At 46.0% G+C, this 17676-nt stretch overlaps 2 non-coding genes across 2 annotated transcripts; both read right to left on the reverse strand.

The window, feature by feature from the left end:
• Window positions 1–7126: 7126 nt before the first annotated feature.
• Window positions 7127–7199, reverse strand: TRNAM-CAU (transfer RNA methionine (anticodon CAU)). The gene has a single exon. It is a non-coding gene; the product is annotated as a tRNA-Met (tRNA).
• Window positions 7200–14324: 7125 nt separating this feature from the next.
• TRNAM-CAU (transfer RNA methionine (anticodon CAU)) lies at window positions 14325–14397 on the reverse strand. The gene has a single exon. It is a non-coding gene; the product is annotated as a tRNA-Met (tRNA).
• Window positions 14398–17676: the final 3279 nt, after the last annotated feature.

The raw sequence follows: 17676 nt of genomic DNA on the forward strand, positions 1-17676 counted from the left end.
ACTGTCGTTCAATACCTCAACACGGCTTATACCAGAAACCCAGGCCAATTGCATTTATGTATATTGGCTTCCATGCTGTCACTGCTATCATTACATTCAAACTCTCCTTAAGACTACCAATAATAGTTTTCAGATTCGATTTTGTTCTGCATATGCTAATGATTCTGCATCTAAAACTTGCCACAATACTACAGAATCGGATAAAAAAAAAACAATGTTGAAAAGTAGAACACCTGCTGAGCTCATTTCACCCATAAACATTTTTACTGAAGGTGATTTCCCTTGCAGAAAAAGTCGTCTACAACCAGAGAGGGTGAGGGGAGTTAGTCATGCTGATCGAATTTCACCGCTAGACGGCGCAGAAAGTTGTCAACAGTGAAGGAAATGTGATGTATACTAGAATGGCCTGCATCCCTTGCGGTATAGATCCAGGGATGGAGCCAGCCTCCATTTTCTGGTGGGATGCTGGAGGGAAGGTTTGCCTGCTGATCAGCTTCCTGCATGACCACGAGAGTGCGTAAAAGCTGTCATATAGCAGTCAGGCTCGGACTGGGACAAGAAAGACGGCCGGGCACCTAAAAGAAAAGTGCCCAGTCCTTCGCCTCAAAAAGAGGGGCCCTCAAACCAGCATCCGTGAATCACGTCAATTCACAACATTGCATGCACCGGTAAGATAACCAAATGGGCGACTACACCTGCTGCAGAAATCTGTGGAGGCATGTTATGGTATCAGGTGTGACCTGCCTTACAGAGGCAGCTCACATCCTGTAAGCTGGTCTTGAGTACCTGGCACACACTGCCAACAACTCCCACACTTTGTTGGGGCCACCTGTTACCGCTGGCGATACCACAACTCTCTGAACTTGCAGGGCATAGCTCCTGCAAGAACACGTTATGCTCGAGGCCACGCACCGGTATGATAATCCAGTGGGTGAACACACCTGCCGCAGGAATCTGTTGAATTAGGTTGTGTGTCGCACAGGCATCACCCGGCATTACAGAAGAATCACAGATACACCCCACGTTGTGAATGCGAGTACCTGGGCTGGCCCACGCTGCCTCAATCTACCACTCTCCATTGGTGCCACCGCGGACCCCAAGCCAATCCGACAACTCACCCCTGCAAGAACAGGCTATGCATGAAAAGGAGTGGATTAATGCATGTGCTGTACAATTCTGGGGACTGTGATGTGTGCAGTGGTGGAAGTGGAAATACGAAACTAGTGGTACTCTGGCTGCATCCAAAAAGGAGGGAGTGGGATGGCCAAACAGCTGTTGGAGGGGGGTGGGTGGAATGGACTAGGAGGATCACAAACTTTGGCTGAACGCTAAGCGCCACTCTTCAAATTTGATCACATACCTTCCAAGCTTGACTGGGTACAAATAGTTTGGATTTCAAGGCCTTCAGTAATAATGTCTTATAGAGTTTACTTACAAAAAACAGAAATGGCATAATCGAGCCACATGACAACATGTAAATCCGTATAGCAACATGTTAAGCCAAAAGAATATTTTGTGGCTTTAATTTTCACATCCTGAATAGTAAGCTATACGTCCCAGAAGGTGAGATAATGGCAACCTGAAAAATCTATATAAACACACTGTACTTTCAGTGATTTAACACATGCAACAAAATAAGTTGTGCAATAAACACTGATATGGAGATTCATTGTCACAAAATTCCAGCTGGCCCAACTTCCTCCTGCCCATCCATCCATCCATGGATCCATTACTATATACACCAACCTATGCCGTCCATCCATCCATTCATCTATCCATTGGTCAAGGCACTCTGTAGCGCATAAAGGAATTCAGGTGGGAATTCATGAACCTTGAAGAGGGTTTTTCTTTTAAACAGGTGCTTTTTGGTTGGTGAAGCTCTGTTGCTGGCACACAGATAGCTGCATCATAAGAGCAGCAGAGTAAATATGTAAACTTTGTGTCTCAATGATGCTTCTGTGCTTTGCTCTGTTAAGCGAGTCCACTTAAAAAAGGCACATAATTAGGATAATACATTAATGCACTTTCTGGCTCCATATTTACAGTCTCGTTCACAGGACTGAGCAAAATTTGCAGTGAACTGCATGTGCCTGCAGTTTCTGGGGCATTTCCACGTAAAGCGCACTCACATGCTGAGCGGCAATAGACAGGGACTCTATGCCTGCAAAGTTCCCATTGCCATCAACTCTCAGATCCTCCAGCACACGGCTGGCCCTTACAGCAGTAGTGGTGGAAGAAGGGTGCATCAAACTGGCTGTGCTAGGTCAAAACTGTGTGGAGTGTGCTCGGCGTTGAATGAACGAGCCACGTTTCAAGAGACCTAAAACTGAACAGATCTAATCTTTTGCCCTGCATTTCCAAGCACTAATTCAACTTATTTTTTCATCAGAAGCATACACATTGAACCACCATTCTCCAATCTGTCTACCTGCCCCAGGCTAACCACAAGGTACTCTCCCCAGAGAACCGGACCTGATGCATCAGCAGATTAATAATTGCTGGAATGCCTCATCTGCTCGTTGTCCATGAAAGCGATGTTGAAAAAATTTGATTAGTGACATAAAGCAACTACTTTTGGTGCATATTTCAAGATATCAGTCATCAGGTGGAGCGTGCTGTGTTGCTGACCTGCACCAACCATAAAGAAGATCACTGCAGGTAAAAGGGGAGTTTAGAAATAAAAAAAATATTTGTATGCATATGCAGTGTGTATGTGCGTCGCAAATTGATACCAGCACAGGGTGGGTTAGTCTCTCCAAAACATCTCTGCAGTCATGGACCTCGTCTCGGCCGATTTAAATGAACATAAAACACGCAGAATGTGTGGAGGCATGTAGTCCGTTTACACGCACTTCCATGTACTGCACGATCCTACAGAGAGAGAGTTACAGAAATGGGCAGGGCCAGCCGCACAATGGAACTTAATTGTTTGAAAAAGAAACTAAACTCGGAGCATGATTTCCTGAACTATACAGAATGGAACAGACAGTTGTGTTAGATCAAACAAATCATTGAACTCTGCCATGCGTACACTTTAGCGTATTCACTGTTAGAAATGTAAAAGATAAGGGAATGGGATCTTAGGGCACATATTTCTTTAAGATATATAGATTGTTACTGGGACATTTCACTCTGTCAAAAAGGATGTTTTCATGATGTCATGTTCCATTGAAGTATGTGTACATTGGGCAGTTTACCCGCTGGGTATGTCATTTCAGTTATACACACTCTGCTATCTGGTGCTGGGAATTATTTTCTTGTTCATTCAGTTAACTTAATAAAGGTTCATTTTTAACAAATACATATATTTTTAGATTTACTGGTAGCACTAGGAATACTAGTAACAAGAGAATAAAAGTACAAAGCAAGCAAAACTGCAAAATAAACGGTGTGCTCTTAGCGGCATGCCTACAGTGACTTCTAAATGAAGCAATGCTTCAACGGGTCTATGGCATGGATGGCTGCTCTGCTTTCTTTCTCCTTTTGACCTTCAGCACATCTATCCTTTTCAAGAAGTAGCCGGGTCCTTTCTATTCATTTTAAAGAGGTTTCAGACGGCAGCAGCTTCAGGGCAATCACTAGTTAATTTAAGTTGCTTAACAGCAGGGGTCTTTGCATGGAGTGGATGGGCCTCGAGTACTGGGCTTGCAGACGGTCTACAAGCCCAGTCCAGTCCTCCAGAGTAAAAAAAGCTATAAAGGGTAGATGACCTGGCCGGGCACTGGCCCCTTTATTTTATGTTTTTATCTTTACTTACTATTTGTGATCACGTCGGCCCACGTGCATGCACAAATAATGTCTTCTGCTGTCCACCTCGGCTGGGTTGCAGAGCTGGGTTGAGCTAGGCGGAGCCTTCTGTTGGCCTGCTGTAGCTCCGGATAGAGGCCTTGTCGCTGTTGTTACACTTGCACGTTGCATGTGCTTTGCTTTGCAATAGCCAGAGGGCCAGAGGCCTGCAGGCTGCTACTCCATGTCAAAAATTCCTTCCTTGTTTACCAAATGTGCGGGGGGCTGTCGTGGTGAGTGACCGACCGCACCCAGACCCAGCAGCACAATACACCATGCACATGCGGTCCGCTCACGTGATTGACTGCCAAGCCAGCCCAAGCCACATTGCAGCAGCAGGCCCCTGGCAGTTGCCTGGTCGCTGCCCCGACGCTCACAGCGAGGAGGACTATACACTAGGCAGGTCACCCCGCGCACCACCCTAACCCAAAACAAACATGCACACAACACAGGACAGGAACCGCCCATATCAGAAGGCGAGCTCTCAGCTCTCTCCCTCCCAACCCCCAGGACAATTTGTTACAATTTGGTGTTTAACCTGGCACCACACCGGCAGATGGCTGGGGACACACACTGCCCATCACGGCCTCAGCTATTGTGTGCATTCATCAAAGCAAAGTTAACACTTACTAAGTGTTAACCTTCTTTGATGGATGCCTTCTGCATTCCATCAGCTGTGCGGCGGCGAGTAACTCAGAGCAATATGTAACATTACCTTGCCTAAAGTAACTTAAGTTACTCAATCGCAAAAATAATGTTATATTCCAAACTGGCCCCAGGGTGGCTTGTAAAACTGGCCCCAGGCCATCCCGAGTCCGAATTGCATTCTGCCGGTGGCAGAACGTCCGATAGGGCAGTCCGCCCCTGACAGCAGTGAAGGAAATGAGATGCAAACTACAGTGCCCTGAATCCCCTGAGGTATAAATACAGGGTTTGAGCAACTCTCAACTTTTGTTTGGGGGGAGGTTGCATTTTGGTGGCTGATGGACAGTTTTGAAAAGTGTGTTACAAGTGGAGCCATGCATGGTCACCCAACGCCTAGTGCCCCTCCAAGTGCCTGCAAGCCCACTATCAATTGTGCCTATGTTTTGTGCACTCTTACCTCGGTAACCCACAGCATACAAACGTGTCTCTCTGCACCCGACTGACATGAGGAAAATATGTGAAGCTTAATGTCAGTGCTGATAAGTTTTCTGTGCTGCGAATCAAACAGGGCAACTTCTCGAGACCAGGCGAGATGACTAAAGTTCCCAGCCTATCAAGCAAACATGCATCGGAGTCTCACCAGAACTGGATGTGTGGCCTGCAGGTTATACAGAGAGGTCTGAAGTCAGTCCATTAACCCATTGGGCACTCTTATCTGGTTTCAAACTGGGGACTTGCACATTTCAAATTCAGAGGAGCGCTTCTGGAAAATTAGGTGTTCTGGAATGCAGGTCGGAATCTGTCAGTGACTGGCCATGCAAATAACTTTCAGGTGTGTCATTTATTCTTTGGAGATGACCCCCACACACCGCTCCCTGCCACTCCTGACCCCAGGGGAGTATACAGCATTGCAAGAGTGGGGGAGCGAGCCACAAAAAAGTCCTGCAACATGTCCCCCAAACACAGCTTGGAAAATCCAGACTAAACTGACATGCAATCGTTTCCGCCGCGCCATTTGATAAACAACGGCGTGTGCGCTGCAGCTAGAACTTTACTTTCTTAAGTCCCTGAGCGCATTCACTAGTCCGATTTCAGAAATTAGTCAAATCATTTCTTTCTGGAGTCGTACACTCTGACCCCGGAAAGAAATGACCTGACTTCTTTCAGAAGTTCAGACTAGTAAATGCGCGCAGGACTGGAGCTGAAGTCAGAGCATGCAACACTGTCTGGTGTCCATGTCCCTCACCGCTCCAGGCTGCATCTGATGCAGCAGCCCAAAACGAGGTGGGACATGGGCACCTATTTGCCGTGTGCTGTTGGTCGAATGGCAAAACCCTCGTTGTTAGGGTGGACAACTTCACAAAATGGTTTCACAGGACACTGTCCTTGCCCTTCCGAACTCCCAAGCATCCACAATCCCATTTGGCGTGTTATGTGCCCCACCGAGACCTATCAAACCTTGGGGATTGTCCCAGGGTCTCTGGGTTTTCATGCTCTTCTCCGAGTACCTGGGGAAGAGCAAGAAATCTCTGGGTTTGTATGGGCCGGCAATAAAATGCAGTGCCTCTCTTCTCTCATATCTCGTCGGTGATCTGAGGATGGCTGTGTGACAAGCAAGGTAAACAACCCCGCTCAGGCAGAAAAGAGCGACCACCGTGGTATTTGAACACTTAACATCTCTTTGTAATCGTCAGTGAATAGTAATGAGGGGACATTAGTTATTTTGTAGCTCAAAGCCCAAAATTAAGTTGCAGAGAGTTATCCAAGTCTTTGCCTGTTTTCAAGGCAAAAACATTTGAACTGTTTCTCATTTTCAGGCCCCTGCCGGCAGTGAATTCACTGTATCACTGGCACCGTTAACAGCGGTGCCAGTGATTCGGTGGTTCTCAATGGGCACTTACCGTGACTGCGCCAGCTGCAATATCCCGGTAATATCGGGATATCGGGCGGTGGAAGCAGTAAGCTGTGTTTGCTGTTGGCGGCTTACCGGCAAACTCGTAAGGAACACCATAGTCTTTCCGATAAAAGACATGCCGCTACTCTGGGCTGGCAAGTACCCGCCCATTTAAAGCACATTAGTACATAATGCCCCGAGAGTAGATGATGCTAGACTTTGGTTTTTGTGTTGTGTTTCAATGTACAGCTCAGATGAAGCAACTGCAGTTGTCTTGTTCTCGGACCCAAAATGGGATGCTTTCTTGAATCTATAGGTTGCCTTGATAACTAACCGGTAGGCTTTCAAAGGCACTGGACCATTCTTATTGACAGGAGTGGATATCAAGAAAATGGCAGACCTGTGTGATTTTGGGAATTCATTTTTTGAAATCTCCTGTCAACCTTCAACGTAATCCGTGATGAGATTCCCCCGGATCCATATATATTGGTTTGAGTGCGGCACCATACGTTGCCTGGATCACATGCTTTTTTACACACGAGCACAAACTATCTTTCTCCTGCACTTTGAATGACATGAGCTGGTAATCCCGCGTTCCTTTGAGATTAATCGAAAACCAGGCCACTGTTACTGCAATTAATGTGATTTATTAATGGATGACTTGATTTACGAATGGATGAATTGGAGTGAGAATGTGCAGTGATTTCATGGATCTGCACAACAGCCGAAGGAGAATAATATTTAAAAGTAAAGGTTGAAAAGGCCCGAAGCAGTTAATTCTAATGAATAGTCAAAAGTAAATGCCCTCTGTGAGGCTCGAACTCACGACCTTCAGATTATGAGACTGACGCGCTGCCTACTGCGCTAAGAAGGCACTGTCGTTCTGTACCTCAACACGGCTTATACCAGAAACCCAGGCCAATTGCATTTATGTATATTGGCTTCCATGCTGTCACTGCTATCATTACATTCAAACTCTCCTTAAGACTACCAATAATAGTTTTCAGATTCGATTTTGTTCTGCATATGCTAATGATTCTGCATCTAAAACTTGCCACAATACTACAGAATCGGATAAAAAACAACAATGTTGAAAAGTAGAACACCTGCTGAGCTCATTTCACCCATAAACATTTTTACTGAAGGTGATTTCCCTTGCAGAAAAAGTCGTCTACAACCAGAGAGGGTGAGGGGAGTTAGTCATGCTGATCGAATTTCACCGCTAGACGGCGCAGAAAGTTATCAACAGTGAAGGAAATGTGATGTATACTAGAATGGCCTGCATCCCTTGCGGTATAGATCCAGGGATGGAGCCAGCCTCCATTTTCTGGTGGGATGCTGGAGGGAAGGTTTGCCTGCTGATCAGCTTCCTGCATGACCACGAGAGTGCGTAAAAGCTGTCATATAGCAGTCAGGCTCGGACTGGGACAAGAAAGACGGCCGGGCACCTAAAAGAAAAGTGGCCAGTCCTTCGCCTCAAAAAGAGGGGCCCTCAAACCAGCATCCGTGAATCACGTCAATTCACAACATTGCATGCACCGGTAAGATAACCAAATGGGCGACTACACCTGCTGCAGAAATCTGTGGAGGCATGTTATGGTATCAGGTGTGACCTGCCTTACAGAGGCAGCTCACATCCTGTAAGCTGGTCTTGAGTACCTGGCACACACTGCCAACAACTCCCACACTTTGTTGGGGCCACCTGTTACCGCTGGCGATACCACAACTCTCTGAACTTGCAGGGCATAGCTCCTGCAAGAACACGTTATGCTCGAGGCCACGCACCGGTATGATAATCCAGTGGGTGAACACACCTGCCGCAGGAATCTGTTGAATTAGGTTGTGTGTCGCACAGGCATCACCCGGCATTACAGAAGAATCACAGATACACCCCACGTTGTGAATGCGAGTACCTGGGCTGGCCCACGCTGCCTCAATCTACCACTCTCCATTGGTGCCACCGCGGACCCCAAGCCAATCCGACAACTCACCCCTGCAAGAACAGGCTATGCATGAAAAGGAGTGGATTAATGCATGTGCTGTACAATTCTGGGGACTGTGATGTGTGCAGTGGTGGAAGTGGAAATACGAAACTAGTGGTACTCTGGCTGCATCCAAAAAGGAGGGAGTGGGATGGCCAAACAGCTGTTGGAGGGGGGTGGGTGGAATGGACTAGGAGGATCACAAACTTTGGCTGAACGCTAAGCGCCACTCTTCAAATTTGATCACATACCTTCCAAGCTTGACTGGGTACAAATAGTTTGGATTTCAAGGCCTTCAGTAATAATGTCTTATAGAGTTTACTTACAAAAAACAGAAATGGCATAATCGAGCCACATGACAACATGTAAATCCGTATAGCAACATGTTAAGCCAAAAGAATATTTTGTGGCTTTAATTTTCACATCCTGAATAGTAAGCTATACGTCCCAGAAGGTGAGATAATGGCAACCTGAAAAATCTATATAAACACACTGTACTTTCAGTGATTTAACACATGCAACAAAATAAGTTGTGCAATAAACACTGATATGGAGATTCATTGTCACAAAATTCCAGCTGGCCCAACTTCCTCCTGCCCATCCATCCATCCATGGATCCATTACTATATACACCAACCTATGCCATCCATCCATCCATTCATCTATCCATTGGTCAAGGCACTCTGTAGCGCATAAAGGAATTCAGGTGGGAATTCATGAACCTTGAAGAGGGTTTTTCTTTTAAACAGGTGCTTTTTGGTTGGTGAAGCTCTGTTGCTGGCACACAGATAGCTGCATCATAAGAGCAGCAGAGTAAATATGTAAACTTTGTGTCTCAATGATGCTTCTGTGCTTTGCTCTGTTAAGCGAGTCCACTTAAAAAAGGCACATAATTAGGATAATACATTAATGCACTTTCTGGCTCCATATTTACAGTCTCGTTCACAGGACTGAGCAAAATTTGCAGTGAACTGCATGTGCCTGCAGTTTCTGGGGCATTTCCACGTAAAGCGCACTCACATGCTGAGCGGCAATAGACAGGGACTCTATGCCTGCAAAGTTCCCATTGCCATCAACTCTCAGATCCTCCAGCACACGGCTGGCCCTTACAGCAGTAGTGGTGGAAGAAGGGTGCATCAAACTGGCTGTGCTAGGTCAAAACTGTGTGGAGTGTGCTCGGCGTTGAATGAACGAGCCACGTTTCAAGAGACCTAAAACTGAACAGATCTAATCTTTTGCCCTGCATTTCCAAGCACTAATTCAACTTATTTTTTCATCAGAAGCATACACATTGAACCACCATTCTCCAATCTGTCTACCTGCCCCAGGCTAACCACAAGGTACTCTCCCCAGAGAACCGGACCTGATGCATCAGTCGATTAATAATTGCTGGAATGCCTCATCTGCTCGTTGTCCATGAAAGCGATGTTGAAAAAATTTGATTAGTGACATAAAGCAACTACTTTTGGTGCATATTTCAAGATATCAGTCATCAGGTGGAGCGTGCTGTGTTGCTGACCTGCACCAACCATAAAGAAGATCACTGCAGGAAAAAGGGAAGTTTAGAAATAAAAAAAATATTTGTATGCATATGCAGTGTGTATGTGCGTCGCAAATTGATACCAGCACAGGGTGGGTTAGTCTCTCCAAAACATCTCTGCAGTCATGGACCTCGTCTCGGCCGATTTAAATGAACATAAAACACGCAGAATGTGTGGAGGCATGTAGTCCGTTTAAACGCACTTCCATGTACTGCACGATCCTACAGAGAGAGAGTTACAGAAATGGGCAGGGCCAGCCGCACAATGGAACTTAATTGTTTGAAAAAGAAACTAAACTCGGAGCATGATTTCCTGAACTATACAGAATGGAACAGACAGTTGTGTTAGATCAAACAAATCATTGAACTCTGCCATGCGTACACTTTAGCGTATTCACTGTTAGAAATGTAAAAGATAAGGGAATGGGATCTTAGGGCACATATTTCTTTAAGATATATAGATTGTTACTGGGACATTTCACTCTGTCAAAAAGGATGTTTTCATGATGTCATGTTCCATTGAAGTATGTGTACATTGGGCAGTTTACCCGCTGGGTATGTCATTTCAGTTATACACACTCTGCTATCTGGTGCTGGGAATTATTTTCTTGTTCATTCAGTTAACTTAATAAAGGTTCATTTTTAACAAATACATATATTTTTAGATTTACTGGTAGCACTAGGAATACTAGTAACAAGAGAATAAAAGTACAAAGCAAGCAAAACTGCAAAATAAACGGTGTGCTCTTAGCGGCATGCCTACAGTGACTTCTAAATGAAGCAATGCTTCAACGGGTCTATGGCATGGATGGCTGCTCTGCTTTCTTTCTCCTTTTGACCTTCAGCACATCTATCCTTTTCAAGAAGTAGCCGGGTCCTTTCTATTCATTTTAAAGAGGTTTCAGACGGCAGCAGCTTCAGGGCAATCACTAGTTAATTTAAGTTGCTTAACAGCAGGGGTCTTTGCATGGAGTGGATGGGCCTCGAGTACTGGGCTTGCAGACGGTCTACAAGCCCAGTCCAGTCCTCCAGAGTAAAAAAAGCTATAAAGGGTAGATGACCTGGCCAGGCACTGGCCCCTTTATTTTATGTTTTTATCTTTACTTACTATTTGTGATCACGTCGGCCCACGTGCATGCACAAATAATGTCTTCTGCTGTCCACCTCGGCTGGGTTGCAGAGCTGGGTTGAGCTAGGCGGAGCCTTCTGTTGGCCTGCTGTAGCTCCGGATAGAGGCCTTGTCGCTGTTGTTACACTTGCAAGTTGCATGTGCTTTGCTTTGCAATAGCCAGAGGGCCAGAGGCCTGCAGGCTGCTACTCCATGTCAAAAATTCCTTCCTTGTTTACCAAATGTGCGGGGGGCTGTCGTGGTGAGTGACCGACCGCACCCAGACCCAGCAGCACAATACACCATGCACATGCGGTCCGCTCACGTGATTGACTGCCAAGCCAGCCCAAGCCACATTGCAGCAGCAGGCCCCTGGCAGTTGCCTGGTCGCTGCCCCGACGCTCACAGCGAGGAGGACTATACACTAGGCAGGTCACCCCGCGCACCACCCTAACCCAAAACAAACATGCACACAACACAGGACAGGAACCGCCCATATCAGAAGGCGAGCTCTCAGCTCTCTCCCTCCCAACCCCCAGGACAATTTGTTACAATTTGGTGTTTAACCTGGCACCACACCGGCAGATGGCTGGGGACACACACTGCCCATCACGGCCTCAGCTATTGTGTGCATTCATCAAAGCAAAGTTAACACTTACTAAGTGTTAACCTTCTTTGATGGATGCCTTCTGCATTCCATCAGCTGTGCGGCGGCGAGTAACTCAGAGCAATATGTAACATTACCTTGCCTAAAGTAACTTAAGTTACTCAATCGCAAAAATAATGTTATATTCCAAACTGGCCCCAGGGTGGCTTGTAAAACTGGCCCCAGGCCATCCCGAGTCCGAATTGCATTCTGCCGGTGGCAGAACGTCCGATAGGGCAGTCCGCCCCTGACAGCAGTGAAGGAAATGAGATGCAAACTACAGTGCCCTGAATCCCCTGAGGTATAAATACAGGGTTTGAGCAACTCTCAACTTTTGTTTGGGGGGAGGTTGCATTTTGGTGGCTGATGGACAGTTTTGAAAAGTGTGTTACAAGTGGAGCCATGCATGGTCACCCAACGCCTAGTGCCCCTCCAAGTGCCTGCAAGCCCACTATCAATTGTGCCTATGTTTTGTGCACTCTTACCTCGGTAACCCACAGCATACAAACGTGTCTCTCTGCACCCGACTGACATGAGGAAAATATGTGAAGCTTAATGTCAGTGCTGATAAGTTTTCTGTGCTGCGAATCAAACAGGGCAACTTCTCGAGACCAGGCGAGATGACTAAAGTTCCCAGCCTATCAAGCAAACATGCATCGGAGTCTCACCAGAACTGGATGTGTGGCCTGCAGGTTATACAGAGAGGTCTGAAGTCAGTCCATTAACCCATTGGGCACTCTTATCTGGTTTCAAACTGGGGACTTGCACATTTCAAATTCAGAGGAGCGCTTCTGGAAAATTAGGTGTTCTGGAATGCAGGTCGGAATCTGTCAGTGACTGGCCATGCAAATAACTTTCAGGTGTGTCATTTATTCTTTGGAGATGACCCCCACACACCGCTCCCTGCCACTCCTGACCCCAGGGGAGTATACAGCATTGCAAGAGTGGGGGAGCGAGCCACAAAAAAGTCCTGCAACATGTCCCCCAAACACAGCTTGGAAAATCCAGACTAAACTGACATGCAATCGTTTCCGCCGCGCCATTTGATAAACAACGGCGTGTGCGCTGCAGCTAGAACTTTACTTTCTTAAGTCCCTGAGCGCATTCACTAGTCCGATTTCAGAAATTAGTCAAATCATTTCTTTCTGGAGTCGTACACTCTGACCCCGGAAAGAAATGACCTGACTTCTTTCAGAAGTTCAGACTAGTAAATGCGCGCAGGACTGGAGCTGAAGTCAGAGCATGCAACACTGTCTGGTGTCCATGTCCCTCACCGCTCCAGGCTGCATCTGATGCAGCAGCCCAAAACGAGGTGGGACATGGGCACCTATTTGCCGTGTGCTGTTGGTCGAATGGCAAAACCCTCGTTGTTAGGGTGGACAACTTCACAAAATGGTTTCACAGGACACTGTCCTTGCCCTTCCGAACTCCCAAGCATCCACAATCCCATTTGGCGTGTTATGTGCCCCACCGAGACCTATCAAACCTTGGGGATTGTCCCAGGGTCTCTGGGTTTTCATGCTCTTCTCCGAGTACCTGGGGAAGAGCAAGAAATCTCTGGGTTTGTATGGGCCGGCAATAAAATGCAGTGCCTCTCTTCTCTCATATCTCGTCGGTGATCTCAGGATGGCTGTGTGACAAGCAAGGTAAACAACCCCGCTCAGGCAGAAAAGAGCGACCACCGTGGTATTTGAACACTTAACATCTCTTTGTAATCGTCAGTGAATAGTAATGAGGGGACATTAGTTATTTTGTAGCTCAAAGCCCAAAATTAAGTTGCAGAGAGTTATCCAAGTCTTTGCCTGTTTTCAAGGCAAAAACATTTGAACTGTTTCTCATTTTCAGGCCCCTGCCGGCAGTGAATTCACTGTATCACTGGCACCGTTAACAGCGGTGCCAGTGATTCAGTGGTTCTCAATGGGCACTTACCGTGACTGCGCCAGCTGCAATATCCCGGTAATATCGGGATATCGGGCGGTGGAAGCAGTAAGCTGTGTTTGCTGTTGGCGGCTTACCGGCAAACTCGTAAGGAACACCATAGTCTTTCCGATAAAAGACATGCCGCTACTCTGGGCTGGCAAGTACCCGCCCATTTAAAGCACATTAGTACATAATGCCCCGAGAGTAGATGATGCTAGACTTTGGTTTTTGTGTTGTGTTTCAATGTACAGCTCAGATGAAGCAACTGCAGTTGTCTTGTTCTCGGACCCAAAATGGGATGCTTTCTTGAATCTATAGGTTGCCTTGATAACTAACCGGTAGGCTTTCAAAGGCACTGGACCATTCTTATTGACAGGAGTGGATATCAAGAAAATGGCAGACCTGTGTGATTTTGGGAATTCATTTTTTGAAATCTCCTGTCAACCTTCAACGTAATCCGTGATGAGATTCCCCCGGATCCATATATATTGGTTTGAGTGCGACACCATACGTTGCCTGGATCACATGCTTTTTTACACACGAGCACAAACTATCTTTCTCCTGCACTTTGAATGACATGAGCTGGTAATCCCGCGTTCCTTTGAGATTAATCGAAAACCAGGCCACTGTTACTGCAATTAATGTGATTTATTAATGGATGACTTGATTTACGAATGGATGAATTGGAGTGAGAACGTGCAGTGATTTCATGGATCTGCACAACAGCCGAAGGAGAATAATATTTAAAAGTAAAGGTTGAAAAGGCCCGAAGCAGTTAATTCTAATGAATAGTCAAAAGTAAATGCCCTCTGTGAGGCTTGAACTCACGACCTTCAGATTATGAGACTGACGCGCTGCCTACTGCGCTAAGAAGGCACTGTCGTTGTGTACCTCAACACGGCTTATACCAGAAACCCAGGCCAATTGCATTTATGTATATTGGCTTCCATGCTGTCACTGCTATCATTACATTCAAACTCTCCTTAAGACTACCAATAATAGTTTTCAGATTCGATTTTGTTCTGCATATGCTAATGATTCTGCATCTAAAACTTGCCACAATACTACAGAATCGGATAAAAAAAAACAATGTTGAAAAGTAGAACACCTGCTGAGCTCATTTCACCCATAAACATTTTTACTGAAGGTGATTTCCCTTGCAGAAAAAGTCGTCTACAACCAGAGAGGGTGAGGGGAGTTAGTCATGCTGATCGAATTTCACCGCTAGACGGCGCAGAAAGTTGTCAACAGTGAAGGAAATGTGATGTATACTAGAATGGCCTGCATCCCTTGCGGTATAGATCCAGGGATGGAGCCAGCCTCCATTTTCTGGTGGGATGCTGGAGGGAAGGTTTGCCTGCTGATCAGCTTCCTGCATGACCACGAGAGTGCGTAAAAGCTGTCATATAGCAGTCAGGCTCGGACTGGGACAAGAAAGACGGCCGGGCACCTAAAAGAAAAGTGGCCAGTCCTTCGCCTCAAAAAGAGGGGCCCTCAAACCAGCATCCGTGAATCACGTCAATTCACAACATTGCATGCACCGGTAAGATAACCAAATGGGCGACTACACCTGCTGCAGAAATCTGTGGAGGCATGTTATGGTATCAGGTGTGACCTGCCTTACAGAGGCAGCTCACATCCTGTAAGCTGGTCTTGAGTACCTGGCACACACTGCCAACAACTCCCACACTTTGTTGGGGCCACCTGTTACCGCTGGCGATACCACAACTCTCTGAACTTGCAGGGCATAGCTCCTGCAAGAACACGTTATGCTCGAGGCCACGCACCGGTATGATAATCCAGTGGGTGAACACACCTGCCGCAGGAATCTGTTGAATTAGGTTGTGTGTCGCACAGGCATCACCCGGCATTACAGAAGAATCACAGATACACCCCACGTTGTGAATGCGAGTACCTGGGCTGGCCCACGCTGCCTCAATCTACCACTCTCCATTGGTGCCACCGCGGACCCCAAGCCAATCCGACAACTCACCCCTGCAAGAACAGGCTATGCATGAAAAGGAGTGGATTAATGCATGTGCTGTACAATTCTGGGGACTGTGATGTGTGCAGTGGTGGAAGTGGAAATACGAAACTAGTGGTACTCTGGCTGCATCCAAAAAGGAGGGAGTGGGATGGCCAAACAGCTGTTGGAGGGGGGTGGGTGGAATGGACTAGGAGGATCACAAACTTTGGCTGAACGCTAAGCGCCACTCTTCAAATTTGATCACATACCTTCCAAGCTTGACTGGGTACAAATAGTTTGGATTTCAAGGCCTTCAGTAATAATGTCTTATAGAGTTTACTTACAAAAAACAGAAATGGCATAATCGAGCCACATGACAACATGTAAATCCGTATAGCAACATGTTAAGCCAAAAGAATATTTTGTGGCTTTAATTTTCACATCCTGAATAGTAAGCTATACGTCCCAGAAGGTGAGATAATGGCAACCTGAAAAATCTATATAAACACACTGTACTTTCAGTGATTTAACACATGCAACAAAATAAGTTGTGCAATAAACACTGATATGGAGATTCATTGTCACAAAATTCCAGCTGGCCCAACTTCCTCCTGCCCATCCATCCATCCATGGATCCATTACTATATACACCAACCTATGCCGTCCATCCATCCATTCATCTATCCATTGGTCAAGGCACTCTGTAGCGCATAAAGGAATTCAGGTGGGAATTCATGAACCTTGAAGAGGGTTTTTCTTTTAAACAGGTGCTTTTTGGTTGGTGAAGCTCTGTTGCTGGCACACAGATAGCTGCATCATAAGAGCAGCAGAGTAAATATGTAAACTTTGTGTCTCAATGATGCTTCTGTGCTTTGCTCTGTTAAGCGAGTCCACTTAAAAAAGGCACATAATTAGGATAATACATTAATGCACTTTCTGGCTCCATATTTACAGTCTCGTTCACAGGACTGAGCAAAATTTGCAGTGAACTGCATGTGCCTGCAGTTTCTGGGGCATTTCCACGTAAAGCGCACTCACATGCTGAGCGGCAATAGACAGGGACTCTATGCCTGCAAAGTTCCCATTGCCATCAACTCTCAGATCCTCCAGCACACGGCTGGCCCTTACAGCAGTAGTGGTGGAAGAAGGGTGCATCAAACTGGCTGTGCTAGGTCAAAACTGTGTGGAGTGTGCTCGGCGTTGAATGAACGAGCCACGTTTCAAGAGACCTAAAACTGAACAGATCTAATCTTTTGCCCTGCATTTCCAAGCACTAATTCAACTTATTTTTTCATCAGAAGCATACACATTGAACCACCATTCTCCAATCTGTCTACCTGCCCCAGGCTAACCACAAGGTACTCTCCCCAGAGAACCGGACCTGATGCATCAGTCGATTAATAATTGCTGGAATGCCTCATCTGCTCGTTGTCCATGAAAGCGATGTTGAAAAAATTTGATTAGTGACATAAAGCAACTACTTTTGGTGCATATTTCAAGATATCAGTCATCAGGTGGAGCGTGCTGTGTTGCTGACCTGCACCAACCATAAAGAAGATCACTGCAGGAAAAAGGGAAGTTTAGAAATAAAAAAAATATTTGTATGCATATGCAGTGTGTATGTGCGTCGCAAATTGATACCAGCACAGGGTGGGTTAGTCTCTCCAAAACATCTCTGCAGTCATGGACCTCGTCTCGGCCGATTTAAATGAACATAAAACACGCAGAATGTGTGGAGGCATGTAGTCCGTTTAAACGCACTTCCATGTACTGCACGATCCTACAGAGAGAGAGTTACAGAAATGGGCAGGGCCAGCCGCACAATGGAACTTAATTGTTTGAAAAAGAAACTAAACTCGGAGCATGATTTCCTGAACTATACAGAATGGAACAGACAGTTGTGTTAGATCAAACAAATCATTGAACTCTGCCATGCGTACACTTTAGCGTATTCACTGTTAGAAATGTAAAAGATAAGGGAATGGGATCTTAGGGCACATATTTCTTTAAGATATATAGATTGTTACTGGGACATTTCACTCTGTCAAAAAGGATGTTTTCATGATGTCATGTTCCATTGAAGTATGTGTACATTGGGCAGTTTACCCGCTGGGTATGTCATTTCAGTTATACACACTCTGCTATCTGGTGCTGGGAATTATTTTCTTGTTCATTCAGTTAACTTAATA

Source organism: Ambystoma mexicanum (assembly GCF_040938575.1).
Source record: "Ambystoma mexicanum isolate Mex_15411 chromosome 12 unlocalized genomic scaffold, UKY_AmexF1_1 Mex_chr12_unloc.2, whole genome shotgun sequence".
In the NCBI taxonomy this organism is placed as follows: Eukaryota; Metazoa; Chordata; class Amphibia; order Caudata; family Ambystomatidae; genus Ambystoma; species Ambystoma mexicanum.